The sequence below is a fragment of the Marmota flaviventris genome, chromosome 1 (assembly GCF_047511675.1).
Source record: "Marmota flaviventris isolate mMarFla1 chromosome 1, mMarFla1.hap1, whole genome shotgun sequence".
Taxonomy (NCBI): domain Eukaryota; kingdom Metazoa; phylum Chordata; class Mammalia; order Rodentia; family Sciuridae; genus Marmota; species Marmota flaviventris.
In genome coordinates, this window is record NC_092498.1 from 182337540 (window position 1) to 182351312 (window position 13773).

Here is a 13773-nt window from a genome sequence, read left to right on the forward strand (position 1 = left end):
CTCAATCATAGACTATTATTCTGGAGAGGTGTGAAATAATACTTTGGATTTCTGTGCAATACATTGCTAATTGTTCAAGACTTTAAGGATAGAGCTATTAAATTCTTTAAAAATTTGAATTTCTATAGTGGTTGGCAAAATTTTAAATTAATTATGTGAAGAAAGTCAAGAACAAAGCATTATCTTGTAGAATCACAACAACTTCAAATAAAAGTGGGAAAAATCCATAAGAAACAGAATAAAAATTGTGATATGGGATGATAGGGGGTGTTTATAACTCTGTACCACAAATGTAGAACAAGTGAAAAAAAATGAGTTATGAGTAGTGTGTTAGTTAGGTTTCAGTTACTATAACAAATATCTGAGATAATGAACTTATAAAGAGAAAAGGTTAATTTTTGTCTCATAGTTTTGGAGGTTCCAGTCCATGACTGGTTAGCCTTGCTGCTTTGGTGTCTACCTTGGGATAGTATATCATGGCAGGAATGTGTGGCAGAGGAATACTGACCATTCATAGCTCAACAGTGAAAGAGAAAGAAAAAGGGGCTGGAGTTCCCTTATCCTAGTTGAGGGCACAGTCCGAGTGGCCTAAAGACCTACCCCACCTCATAGAGGTTCCACCGCCTCCCACTAGCATCATGGGCTGGGGCCAAACTTTCAGCACATGGATCTTTGGGGAACAATAATATCCAAACTATATAATAAGTGGCAAGAAAGAAAGTGATGCAAGACAACCAAACTGACAGACCCCTCAGAATCATTTTAAGCATTAAGAATTGGGGACATCAAACAGCTTGCAGCTGAAACTCCCTTGGGAATGAGTGCTTTAAGTCTTTATAAGGAGTAGTTCAACTTTATATCGTGTTATTCTTGAACAATTCCCAAGAAAGGCAAAGACATATTTTTCAGATATGTTCAACACTAGAAGACATCAAATACAACAGTGATTTGGGGTGGGATACTCCACGAAGTGGAGGTTTAGAAAAGGTCAGTAAGATAACTAGCACAATTTCCTATCCCACTTTGTCCTCCTAACATCTACAACCATATGGATCAATATGGCAGCGACTTAGTCAGACATGGCTGTGAAATTAAAGCTAAATGAAAGCCCAGTTCCTCGCTTGCATTATCCAGTCTCAAAGTGCTCAATGGCCATCTGCAGCTTAGGGGTCACGACACTGGACTGCAAGTATAGAGCATCTTCATCATCATCGACAGTTCTATTGGACAGCCCTAAAGAACTGAGCAATCTGTTATACCACCAGAAAGAAAGTTAAGTGACGCCTCTCGATAACATTTGAAAGCCCCCAAAGAAGACTAACACTCATTAACGTAAGTCGTCTGATGAAAAAGAGTCTCCAGCCGGATCTCCCTCCATTGCTTAATTCTACCATCATTCACACCAACTATTAAATTACCGTATTTGTGGTCTCAAATATGAAATTAAAGTTGATATCAAGAGTCACTTTATTTTTTTTTTTAATTTTTTATTGTGGGTTGTTCAAAGAGTCACTTTAGAAAAGCCACAAACATGAAAGACAGAGATGAAAACAAAAACAATGTGCACGCACACGCACGTGTGCACACACACACACACACACACCACACACACATAGAGGAAATGTAGAGAAAACAGGGGCAGTAAAGGGAACATAAAAATTAACTTCCATGGTAGGTAACAGAATATATTCATGCATGGAACTAGAAGAGGATGCTACTAAATAAATGCCCAAAAGGCAAGGAATTATAAATCCGCCAAATTATAAAGATCAGAGTATATCCCACAAAACCAAAGGCCGAATGTTTTCTCTAATATACGAATATTAATTCACAATAAGGAGGGGGGGCGGGGACGAGGGAAGAATAGTGTCACCTTAGATTAGGTAGAGGGAAGTGATGGGAGGGTTGAGGAGGGGATGTGGGGATAGGAAAGCTAGTAGAATGAAACAGACATTATTACTGTGTGTACATTTGTGACTGCATGACCAATATGATTCTGCAACATGTACACTCAGAAAAATGAGAAATTATATCCCATCTATGTATGATATATCAAATTCAGAAATGCATTCTACTGTCATGTATAATTAAAACAAATAAAATTTTTAAAAATAAATTAAATAAATTTTAAAAATAAAGATCAGAGTATACACACACACACACACACACACACACACGTACACACACACGTACACACCAAAAAAAGTCTCCAGCAAACTGTTTTCAGGATAAAATAGAAAAAATATCCTCCAAGTTAAAAACAAAAACCAAAAGAATGAACAATAGATGAAAATATATTTAAAAAAATAAAGGTTAATCTAGAAAGCCCATATCTGAGTGCACACGGAAGTTAGTGGAAAAAAATTTTTTTAAAAATCCTGAGAAAATTTGTATAGAAAACTGTAAGTGGAAGCCCATGGAACAATTATGATTATTGTTCTTATTTTTAAAAAGCTTTTTATCATTATTTTTCCCATGCATGTAGGGTCCACCGATTAAAACTGAAAAATACAGCTTTGAGAACTCAAAATTTTGCAAAAACATATTTGAAGCAATTTACCCCACTAGGAAGTCTACCAAGTTATTTAGATAGATAGTACATATTTCCAACCAGTTCTTTAGGATGAACCCAGAAGATTTTTCCCCTTTTATAAAGCAGAAGATAAGCCATACAACAAGACAGATCTGAATTCTTGCTGCTGACTCATTTGCATGAATGAAGTAAAACATTCAAAACCTCAAGAAAGATAAAAACACCAACTAATGAGGCCATTTGTGCAAATTCATTAGCATGAACACTTCCAATTGATTAGAACAAAGTGTTACAAGAAAACCTCAAGAGGAAAAAAGGAACATGCAAGATTGGAGGCTGCTCTCCCAAGATGGAGAAAACCCCTGGGAAAGAGACACTGGGGAACGGAGACATCTGGCCTCCTTTGCAAATGAAAATCTTCTATTAATAAATAAATAAATAAAGCAGCTACCAGCTAACTCTGAGCACTGGTGAGACTGTATCAGAGCAACCACTTCATTCTGCTAAGGTTGCTAAATGTGAAGTCACTTAAAGAAAGCAGATTTTAATACATGGGTGGGCAGCAGATCCCACCCATGGCAGCCTGGGCATGCCTGCTCTGCTGATGAGGTCCTCCAACTAAGAGGCCATGCCCTCCCTTCGTGCCTTCATTTGGAGCACAGGTCACAATGCTGCCAGGTCTTTTCATCTTTGTCTCTGATCTCCACGAACTTTATGTTCAGAGAGAAGAACCAGGCTATTTTATTCATCTTTTTTACCCAAAAACTGCTAACACAGCTTACCTGGACATTTTGGCAGGTAGGTGACTTCTGATGGAAAGAATAAAGGAAGGCAGAATTGGAACTCCTCATTGTGCAGATGAAGACAAGACATACAGGAAACCCAAATACTAAACCAGAGTCAGTTAACAGCAAAACCAGAAGTAGAACTTGGGTCTCTGTCCTCCCTGATGATTGCTCTTTCTAAAGTGTTAAAACAGAACCCATTAGCCCACATTTAAGAGCCACTAAAATATGAGTATAAGCTACTTTTTAAATTGTCTCCATCATTACTCTTGCCCTTCCAGACAAAAAGACCTGTTTACTGTTCTGACAAACCCAGTGTATCCCTCCTGTGTCCATTTCTGATATCTCTATTCCTTCTGTTCATATCAGGAATCTCCTGTCTTTGTCTTTACTCAAAACCTATTCTCATTTAACATCCATTCCCTTACCCCAATAAGAAAGAAAACAAAATTAAATAACCATACTGAACACTTTCTATGTACAAAACTACGTAGAAATGGATGTTTATATGCACATGTATGCATATATATAGATACAAATGTATGTTTATATGTTCATCTTGTCATATATATGCATGTATATGTGAATACAGAGAACTTCTCTTGAAGATGCATATAATTTAACTAGGCTATTGAAAGATTGGAACTATATATTACTAATAAGAAGCTGAGAAACAGCACTCTTAGACAATGTTGGAAGGAACATAGATCAGTGCCACAGTTGAGTTTAGATTTTACTTTATTTTGTTCTAGAGGTTAGATTTGGCAACGTCTCTCCTAGTTACAAGCATGGGTTCCGGCAGACCCAGCAATTCTGTTTGCAAACACAACATAACCATATTCTCCTGCTCTTAGGTACATTAATGATGACTGTAGCCATTTATGAAAGAGTCCAAACCTGGTTAAATAAGTGCTCATTAAAGTATGCTGGTTATATAAATTGTTACATCTATATAGACAGTATTGGGGAGGGGGCGAGCTAGTTCTCTGTAAGTTCTGTAGAAAAACCTCAAAAACCTCAAATGTAAGTGAAAACAACCAAGTGCAGAACTGAAGGTCTAGTGATTCCATTTATTTATTTATATATATATATATTTATATATATATATATATATATATATATATATATATATATATATATATATATATATATATATATATATATGACTTTTGTATGATACCATGATAAAATTTTGGTTGAAAAAGAACAAGCACTCTAGGAAACAGAATTGGAAGCATAAGTGATGGTATTTACTTTTCATTTTTTAAATCTTTGATATTTTAATTTGCACACAACTATCATATTTAAAATTACATATCTATTAAATAAATGAGTTTTTTTCAAAGTCTGTTGATATTACCCTAAGGATGTTTACCTACGGATAGATTGTGCTGATTGAAAGAGTGATATTATTGACTGGCCTGGATGAGGAGGTAGTGCTTCATCCTGGGAAGTTGCTGGAGGAATTCTGTGCATGGAGTAGACTCTACTCAGGCCCATGTGTTCAGTTCTTAGCTGATGAACTAGGAGCAGAGGTGACTTTGCCGAGCTCCAGGCTGAGGCAGTGAAAAGCCTCCGACTCAGTCATAAAGAAATACTTGTGTTAAGTTGAAGAAATAAGCTTGAAGTGGGCTGGACAGAGTGTCCTGCTGTGTCACATCCATCCTCAAGAGTAAAAATAAACTTTCCCTTTGTACAACTACTGGAACTTGAAGGTGTTTGTTAGGATAAGCAAACATGGCCTAAGATACCTAATACTGGTGGAGGGAAGAACATGATGGGGAAAAGTTTTAAAAGGGAGAACTGTGGTGATCATGGTGAGTATCTACTATGTAGGAGAAATGCTTAAAAAGTCTCCTGGTGTTCAGACCCGTGGAACTGACTGCCAAAGTGAAGAGTCACTTTCCCTTTGTTTATATTACGAAGAGGCAGAAAGCTTTTTGTTTGCTTGGCTTTTGCTTTGGTTTTTCAAGCTGGGAAGAGACATGAGAGATGTTCAGGAATTCCAACTACCTTGTGGGGGATTGGCCTGGCAGTGCTATGTGAGAGGGCTATCTAGTTTTAGAAATGGAAGATGATGAGTCAGCAGAGAAAACAGAAAGGAGTAGGAGAAAAGTAGGAGTGTTTTGTGTTCCAGAACCCGCAGATAAAAGGTATTGGAAGAAGGGATGGGTGGTTCCCAATGTGAAATTCAAGGAGGTAAAATGAGGTGATTCCTCAGAATAGTGATGCTGGTGATTAACGGATAAAGTTAGAGAAAGTAATTAGTAGGGGAAGGTGGAAAGAAACTAGGTTGAAGGAGTTTGAATGGTGAGTAGGTGGTAAGGAAATGGGGTCACTTAGTGCAGCAAACTCTCCAAAGAGATGTGCAATGAGCAGGAAGGAGAGAAATGGGAGCAGCCTGAAGACAATTTTAAGGTGCTAATGATGAGCTGTTGATTTTGTTGGTTGTTTTTGTTTTTTTTTTTTTTTTTTTAAATAGGAAATATAATGAAATATCAGTGGGCAAGGAAAGGACAGAAAAGACACTAGAGGGTGGTGACTAGTGGCACATCATGGTCCTCACATGCTACCCATTGAAAAAATCCAAATGCTCCGGCAAAGAGAAGCTCTGAGCAAACCTCTACCATGAGAAAGAGGCCTGAGAAAATGGGGGAGTGCCACAGTCTGGCTGGGCACAAATGCCGCAGTCTGGCTGGGCACACAATCACGAGCCACCACACAGCTTGTAGATTCAAACAGCAACTCTTTATTCCCGAACTCACACCAGCCGTCTACAAACACGTTCTGGGGAAATCCACGTTCTCTGCCCAAATCCACGTTCTCTGCCCAAATCCACCACCACTGGGCTTCTATCTCCAAAATATACTGTCTGAATCCTGTGAGAACTCAAGGGGAACTCAGGCAGCAGGATACGCCCTATTCCCAGCAGGAATAATCTTAAACCTTAAACCTGGAACCTAAACTGGGAACGCCCTAAACAGGATTATCTTAAAACCGGGAACACCCTAATCTGCCTTGGTCCTTGAGCAAGGTCACCTACATTCAATGTCGCTGCAACATGTCAGCAACATGGGGTACGCTGGCAAGGAAATTGTCATACCTACTTGGCTAATGGCTCCCAGCAGGGGAGACCACTGAAAGAGTCTGGAGTGAGGAAGAAAGAGCTTAAATGGAGATTAAACAGTCCTGGCACTTATCAGTAGAAAGGGATAAAAGGCATGCAGCTTTCATGAGAGGGTGGGAGCTTGGGGGGCTGCAGAGTTGGAGGTGAGATCATTAGAGGGAGTGGCCTGGGAGTTAGAGGCCTTTATTTCCTGGGAATAGGCTGGGAGTTGAGGAAAGAAGCAAAAGGAGAGCTGAGCCCTGATGGGGGTTCAGCTACGAAAAGATAGGCTGTATAGTGCACCTGATAGTGCACCTGATATGAGCATTTGGTAACCCTGTCCAGTAAGTCATAGCAGCCAGGGGACAGAGTGAAGAAAGTACGTACAACCTCTTCATGCCTCAGTTTCTCCATCTATAAAATGAAAACAATTATAGCATAGGGATAGTGTGAAGATTACTTGTTATTAATATCTTATTTGATCATCACTACCATCTGGTGAGTGAGGTATTTTTCATTTCAAGGTTATATATGAAGGAATATGAAAGATTCTTGCCCTGTGTGTTTGTTCATTTTCCATTGCTATTAAAAATTACCGAGATCGGGTACTTGTAAAGAAAAGAATTTTACTGACTTAACAGTTTTAGAGGCTGGGAGTCCCATATTGGACATCCCCATCTATTTGGCCTTTGGATGCATCAGAAATGGTTAAGGTAAGAAGAAGCCAAGTACACAGGACAGCCTCAAGAGACCCACATTAATCTCCTCCAAGGGCAGTGGCCCCAGTGACCCAGCCACATTCCTATTAAAAAAAGAGATGAGCAATGAGTAGGAAGGAGAGAAATGGGAGCAGCCTGAAGACAATTTTAAGGTGCTAATGTCACATGTCAGAACCCATGAACTCTTGGGGGACAAATCACATACAAACCATTGCACTTTGATCCTTATATTAACACACTTGAGTGTAAAACATTCCATACAACAGCCTATGTCTATTCAACGCTATCCAATATTTGAAGCATCGAATGCAAAATAATTCATATATACTGCATACATAAAAATGACAAAATATACATCTTAAAATGCATAAGACAATGCTTGTATTCTCCTTCTGTCACCTCCTTCCACACCTGACTTTCTCTGGCCTCTATTCCCTGGGAGACCCACTTCATGGACTCCACCACCTGCATCCCTTCCACCTGACTTGATTATGGTTAGCCAACACACTTAAGGACAAGAGGACTTAGGGACAGAGGTGAGTGTCATAGTATATCTTCTCTAATTGCTCACACCACACTGAGAGTAGCTGCTGCTTTTTGAGGACCACAGCTCAAGCTGTGCAGCCCCATCCACACAGCCCCAGCTCTCCGGGGCTCCAGCAATGTTACCCCACCACCACCACCACCCCCTGCCATCCCTTCAGGCTCAATACAGTGATGCCACCTCTGGGTGCCTTGACATGACTTACTGGTTCCTTTAGCCAAATTCTTACCTCTGAGAGCTTAGTTCTTTTATGAAACATCCTTCTAATAGACTTTTTGGACATACTTTTTCTGGTACCCAAGTGACCCACAGAGAGCGTGTGAAATGCCATATATTCTATGTACACCAGGAACACCATTAATAAATTTTAGATCCATAGATAACTTCAGTCTGTATTTGAAATAGATGAAGAAACTGAGGCCTGACAGGCTCAGAGTCTGAAAATCCAGCAAGATCAGAGGCAGAGGGCCAGGTCTCCCGACTCCCAGAACAGACAATCTATACTCCATCAATCAGGCTCTCTCAGAAGTGGACCTGAACCAGAAAACAAAAGGTTTTGACTACAGGAAGCATCTGCACGGCAGTGACCATGGCTTCTATTAAACACAGTCCACTGCCAGACCTTTCCACCAACCGTCAGCACAGTCCCACCATCTCTCTCTGTGGAGATAATGAGGATTTAACCTCTATGTTGAGGCAGAAAGATGTTCGCTTTTGAAAAATGATGTCTCTTAAAGGTGAAAACTATTTTCTTCCAAGCAATTCTGGAGCAAACGGACAAAGTTCCCACATCTCTGATGGTTGTGGGGTGAAGAGTATCTTGTTTCCACTCAGTCGCTTTCATACTCACAGGAAATCATGCATTATCAGGCAAAAGTGAGGAATGCAGTCTTCTAATTAAACCAGCTCCTCAGTTTTGATAGAGAGAATGCATCCACATTAATCAAATTTGACTTTCCAGCTGTGATTTATTCTCCTCAAAAATAATTCTTTCTTTTTTATTTTATTTAATTTTGGGGGCCAGGTGGGGTGGGGCGCTGATGGTACCAGGCATTGAACCCAGAGGCACTTAACTACTGAGCCATATCCCCAGCCTTTTTCATATTTTATTGAGAGACAGGATTTTGCTGAGGAGCTTAGGGTCTTACTAAGTTGCTAAGACTGGCTTTGAACTCATGATCCTCCTGTCTCAGCCTCCCAAACCTCTGGGCAAAAATTATTCTTAACATTTATCATATGTACAACAACACTCAACAGCATTTCAAATATACACAGATTCACAAACAGTTATATATACACACACAAAATACAGTAAGAAACAAGTATGAAATTAACTAACCTACAAAAGGAATGATATTTACTTCCTGTTTAGTGGAGGAAACTTACATTAGTGTCTTCATGTCATCCTCCAACAACTATGGATGGCATTTATTCCTAGTCACTCAGTAGATAACAAAATCAAAACATATGAAAACTAAAAAAAAAAAAAAGCAAAACCAAAATAGCCTAAGCAAAAGGCAGCACAGCTATGTGCCAATTTGAATCCAGAACTTCCTACATAAAACTGTATATAAATAAACTGTACACTCTACTTTTCTGGTGGTCTTATCTATATCATCACCAACCTGACTGGAGAGTATACTTACATTGACTGATGGGGCCACACAATATGCTCTGCCCCTCATTTTTTTCTAGCCTCCATATCATCTTCTTGGAAGACCCTGCTGTCCTCTGTTTTTTTTTTAAGAGAGAACACCCATTCTTTCTACTGGGAATTTAGGTTTGGGCCTTGGAGTTCTGGTTTAGGTTCTTTTGGTGCCTGGGTGAAAACATCCTATGAAAATCTAGGCCAGTGGCTACTATTGTTCAAATAAGAAAGCCAGCTACAGAGACAGAGAACAAATGCTCAGCTCCAGAGAAGCAGAGATGAGAGATCACCCAGTTCTGGAGAAGACACAGAGAAACCCAGGTCCTTGATTGCATTCTGTTCTCATTCTTCCAGGAGGTCTAATTGTCATTCCTGCCTTTGAGTTCCTGAGATGCCACTTTATTCTTTCAAGAAATGACCTCTTTCCCTAACGTGTATATAAGCAACTTTGAATAATGTAGTGTTGCCTTTAGCCAAACATTATGGTTTCAATATGAGGTATCCCTGCTAAGCTCCCATGTTAATCCAGGAATGTTTAGAGGTAACAAGGTTGGATTATGAGAGCTGTTACCTAATGGGTAGATTGTGCATTCAAATTATTAATCCATCAAATGGATTAAACTGGGTGGTAACTGCAGGCAAGTGGGGTATGGCTGTAGGAAGTTGGGTATATGTAAATGGTTTATATTTTAACTCTGGCTCATTGAGCTCTCCCTCTGTTTCCTGGCTCCCATGAGCGGAGTGCCCTTTCCCTACCATGTCCTTCTACCATGATGCTCTGCCTCACCTCAAGCCCAGAGTGATGGAGTTGGCCGACCATGGACTGAAGCTCCGAAACTGTGAGCCAAAATAAACTGCCTCTTCTACATTGGTCTTTTCAGGTATTTTGGTCACAATGATGAAAAGCTAACACATCAAGTAATCATGATACAAAAATGCACCTTTTTTCCTGATAATTCTGTGCATTTTCAGGATTATAATTAAAAACACAAATTCTATGCCTTACTGCTTATTAAACCATGAGCATGAATTAGCAGAGGCTAAAAGTATGGGCTCTGGCTTCAGATTACTTAGGCTCAAACCTTTGTATCACGGAAATATCAAATAAGAAATATTTATCTATCCTCCTATTTCCTCTGCTGTAGAATATGGAAAACAATTTACCTAAGCAGTTTGTTGCAAAATTAAATTAATATACGGAAAGCAGTTACCCCAACTCCTGAGCTATAGAATGTTGGTTGTTTGTGTTGCTATGATCGTCTCCATAGTGACTGTCTACGTAAAGTTTCATTTCTAGTTTCATGAAGAAGATTCAAAATTCCACATGCAAATGACAATAGTTACAAATCCCATTGTACAATGGAAGCAAGGCCAGTTGAAATCATTAGTATTAACATTTATTCCTCTTCAACTTTGTTTAAATTCCTAAGTTTCATTCATTCCCCTAAGAATGGGTTGGGATGAGACTTCCATTGAGACAAAGAGGAAAATTCTTTCTAAACATGTTGTCAATGATAAGTCAGATAACCTTGAGATATAATCAAATACATAAATATGAAAATAGGCATGCCATCTTTCATCAATATAAATGACTATTGGCCACTTTGACAAGGAGTTACCTTGGAGTTGTTTGCCCAGCTGTGACAAGCAGAATTGTGTTAAATAACTTCACTTGCTCTGATCCACAGCAGAAAGCAGGTGTTTTCAGAAGAAGGTTAGAAGAATAAATAGAGTCCGTATTCTAGAACAGAGTAAAGCCAACTGGTCCACACAGGGATTTACCCACCACATCTGCCTCATTAACACGTAGCTCTAGCCAATTGAGCTAAATAATTAGGGTCAGCTATAGATAGAATTACCATTAATTGTTTTCAGATTCCCATCTCTGGGCTTTTCATTCCAGAATCACTAATTAAAATAAGAAGAAAAAAGTGCTCTGAAGTGTATAGTCAATTTATGCTGCATAATCATCATCTATTGACAAGCCAAATGGCTCATTTATAAAGAATGTTATCCAAATCAGGTTTTCCAGCAGTAAATATTTAAATCCCAGGAACTTGAGAATAAGGTTGCCAAATAAATTCTAGACATCACTCTTTTGCCTAGTTAATGTCTTTCTACCTTCTTTCTGAGAATAGACCTATCCCTTCCCCCAGGAGTTTCATGAAGAACTATGTTTAGCCTCTTGGAGTATCTTGATCTATGGTAGGATATCATTGGTCAAAGGTGTCACTGAGAAACCTAATGGGAGCCAATAATATTCATCTCTAGACTTCTTTTCAAGGAACAGCTGAGTGCTAGGGAATGGCATTGGCCAAATCATATCATTATATTGTGTGCATGCACAAATATGTAACAGTAAATGGCATCAATATGTACAACTATAATGCATCAATAAAAATGTGGGGAAAAAACTATAATTAAATAAAGAAGATGATGCTGAGAATGTTCCTGGACATTCTGGTCATGAAACTGTTAATACTGGCTGGCTTTCCAAAGCCACACATAGACAAATAAAGCCCACATGTGGAGAGATGAGATGCAAATAAAGAAGAAGAGAGAGGCCTGATGGCACTTAAATCCCTCCTTCCATCTGTCCTTAGCTTTTACTCTTACCATTCCCCAATATGTAGGCAAATAAGTTCCCCACTGCTCTTAAAGTTATCCAACTTGATTTCTGGCACATGTAATCAAAACATCTTGATGAATAAGCCACTATACCAGAATTAGTTTCTTTAAATATTTTTTAGGTTGATTCATTAAAATGACCCAGAATTGTAAGAAAAATTTAGGCCACAGTGTGTGTGTGTGTGTGTGTGTGTGTGTGTGTGTGTGTCTGTGTATCTGCCTCTCTTACACACACACACACACACACACACACCAGGGACATAATTAAGGACTCACACTGAGCTTTCAGGAGATTGTATTTACAACAAAAGACAGGCAGCTTGGAGTCAACTGCGAAAGAACACAGATATCAGGACAAGACTCGACAATTCTCTTATTTTTGAATGAAGGAGGAGAGTATGCTGATAGCACTGACTTTTATTGAGTTATTAGAATGTGTCTAACATAGATATAAACACCATTTATTAACAGATTTGGTCCCATAACAGTTCTCTTTAGGTGCACTAGTTACCTTCTGATGAATAAACAAATTACTGCAAACCTAGTGGCTTAAAACAATGTTGTGTTTTGTTTTCACACAGTCTCTGTAGATCAAGCGTCCAGACACAGCTTATCTAGAGTCTGTGCAAGGTGGCAGCCAATGTGTCAGCCTGGAATGTGGCCGCATCTAAAGCAACACTGGGAAAGGATCCGCCTCGCTCTCCTGGCTGTTAGTAGTATCCAGTTCCCTGTGCATGTCCAATGATCTAGAGCATGGAAACCTACTTCTTCAAAGTCAACAGGGAATAGAATCTCCTGGTGCTAAGGTCACCTAATCTTCTCCATGTGATCACATTTGTCCCATCCCCTTTACCCAATTCTGCTGCTTAGAGCATACTACAGATCCTGCCACATTGGAGCAGACGGGCTACACAAGATGGAATACTAGAAGGTGGCATTCCTGGGAGCCCCCCTAGGCTGTCTGAAGCAGAGATATATATTATTTCCCATTTTATACATAGGATACTAACACACACAGAAGTTAAGGTGCAGAGCTGTGACCTAAATCTAGACTGTTCCCACTCTATAAGACTCCTTATGCGAAGAAAGAAAATTAAACTGCATGTGATGCATTCCATTCCAGTATGAGATCTAATCTTTACTGACCGTATAACCTAGAAGAAAAGTCTTTACCTTTCTGATCTTGAGGTTTATTTTTCTTCTATAAACTAGAAATGATAAGACATTGCTGTTTTTTTTTCCTGATTGCTAAACGACTATAACGCATAATATTCTTTGACAATACAAGCACGTTATGTGAAAAATATCATCCCATGTCCTTAAGATACAGAACAAAAATAATGTGATGAACTCTAATGCTTTAAATGGATTGACCCCAAATTATTAGGCACCATCTTTACTACATGTTGCTGTAATTCCATGCAACCACAAAGAGCCAATAAATCATTATCTTCTCCAAGAATGATGCCACCTTCAGCCTGTAAGGAATTGAAAATAGATGCACCTGGTGCTTCACTATCACCCAGATGCAAGCCATGTGCACCCTGATTTTCTGGTAAGGATGGATGAGTTTGCACAAAGTCACCCATGTGCTTTTGCTTGTCATTCCCCATGATACTTCCATAAGGGCTAAACTAATTTTCATATGTCTGTTATAAAGAGGAAAATGAAGGGAATGCACATTTACTTAACATCTTCTGAAATCACCATCCTTGGAGGCAGTTCAGAGGTTTTATTTCCTTTAACCCTCAGCAAGCTCATGAAGGAGTCATGATGAACTATTTTCAGATTGAGAAACTGAGAGCCAGGG

At 39.1% G+C, this 13773-nt stretch overlaps 1 protein-coding gene across 1 annotated transcript in view; it reads right to left on the bottom strand.

Annotated features, from left to right (window-relative positions):
• Positions 1-13773, bottom strand: part of Znf385d (zinc finger protein 385D) — a 282504-nt gene that overhangs the window by 146544 nt on the left and 122187 nt on the right. The window lies entirely within an intron of this gene.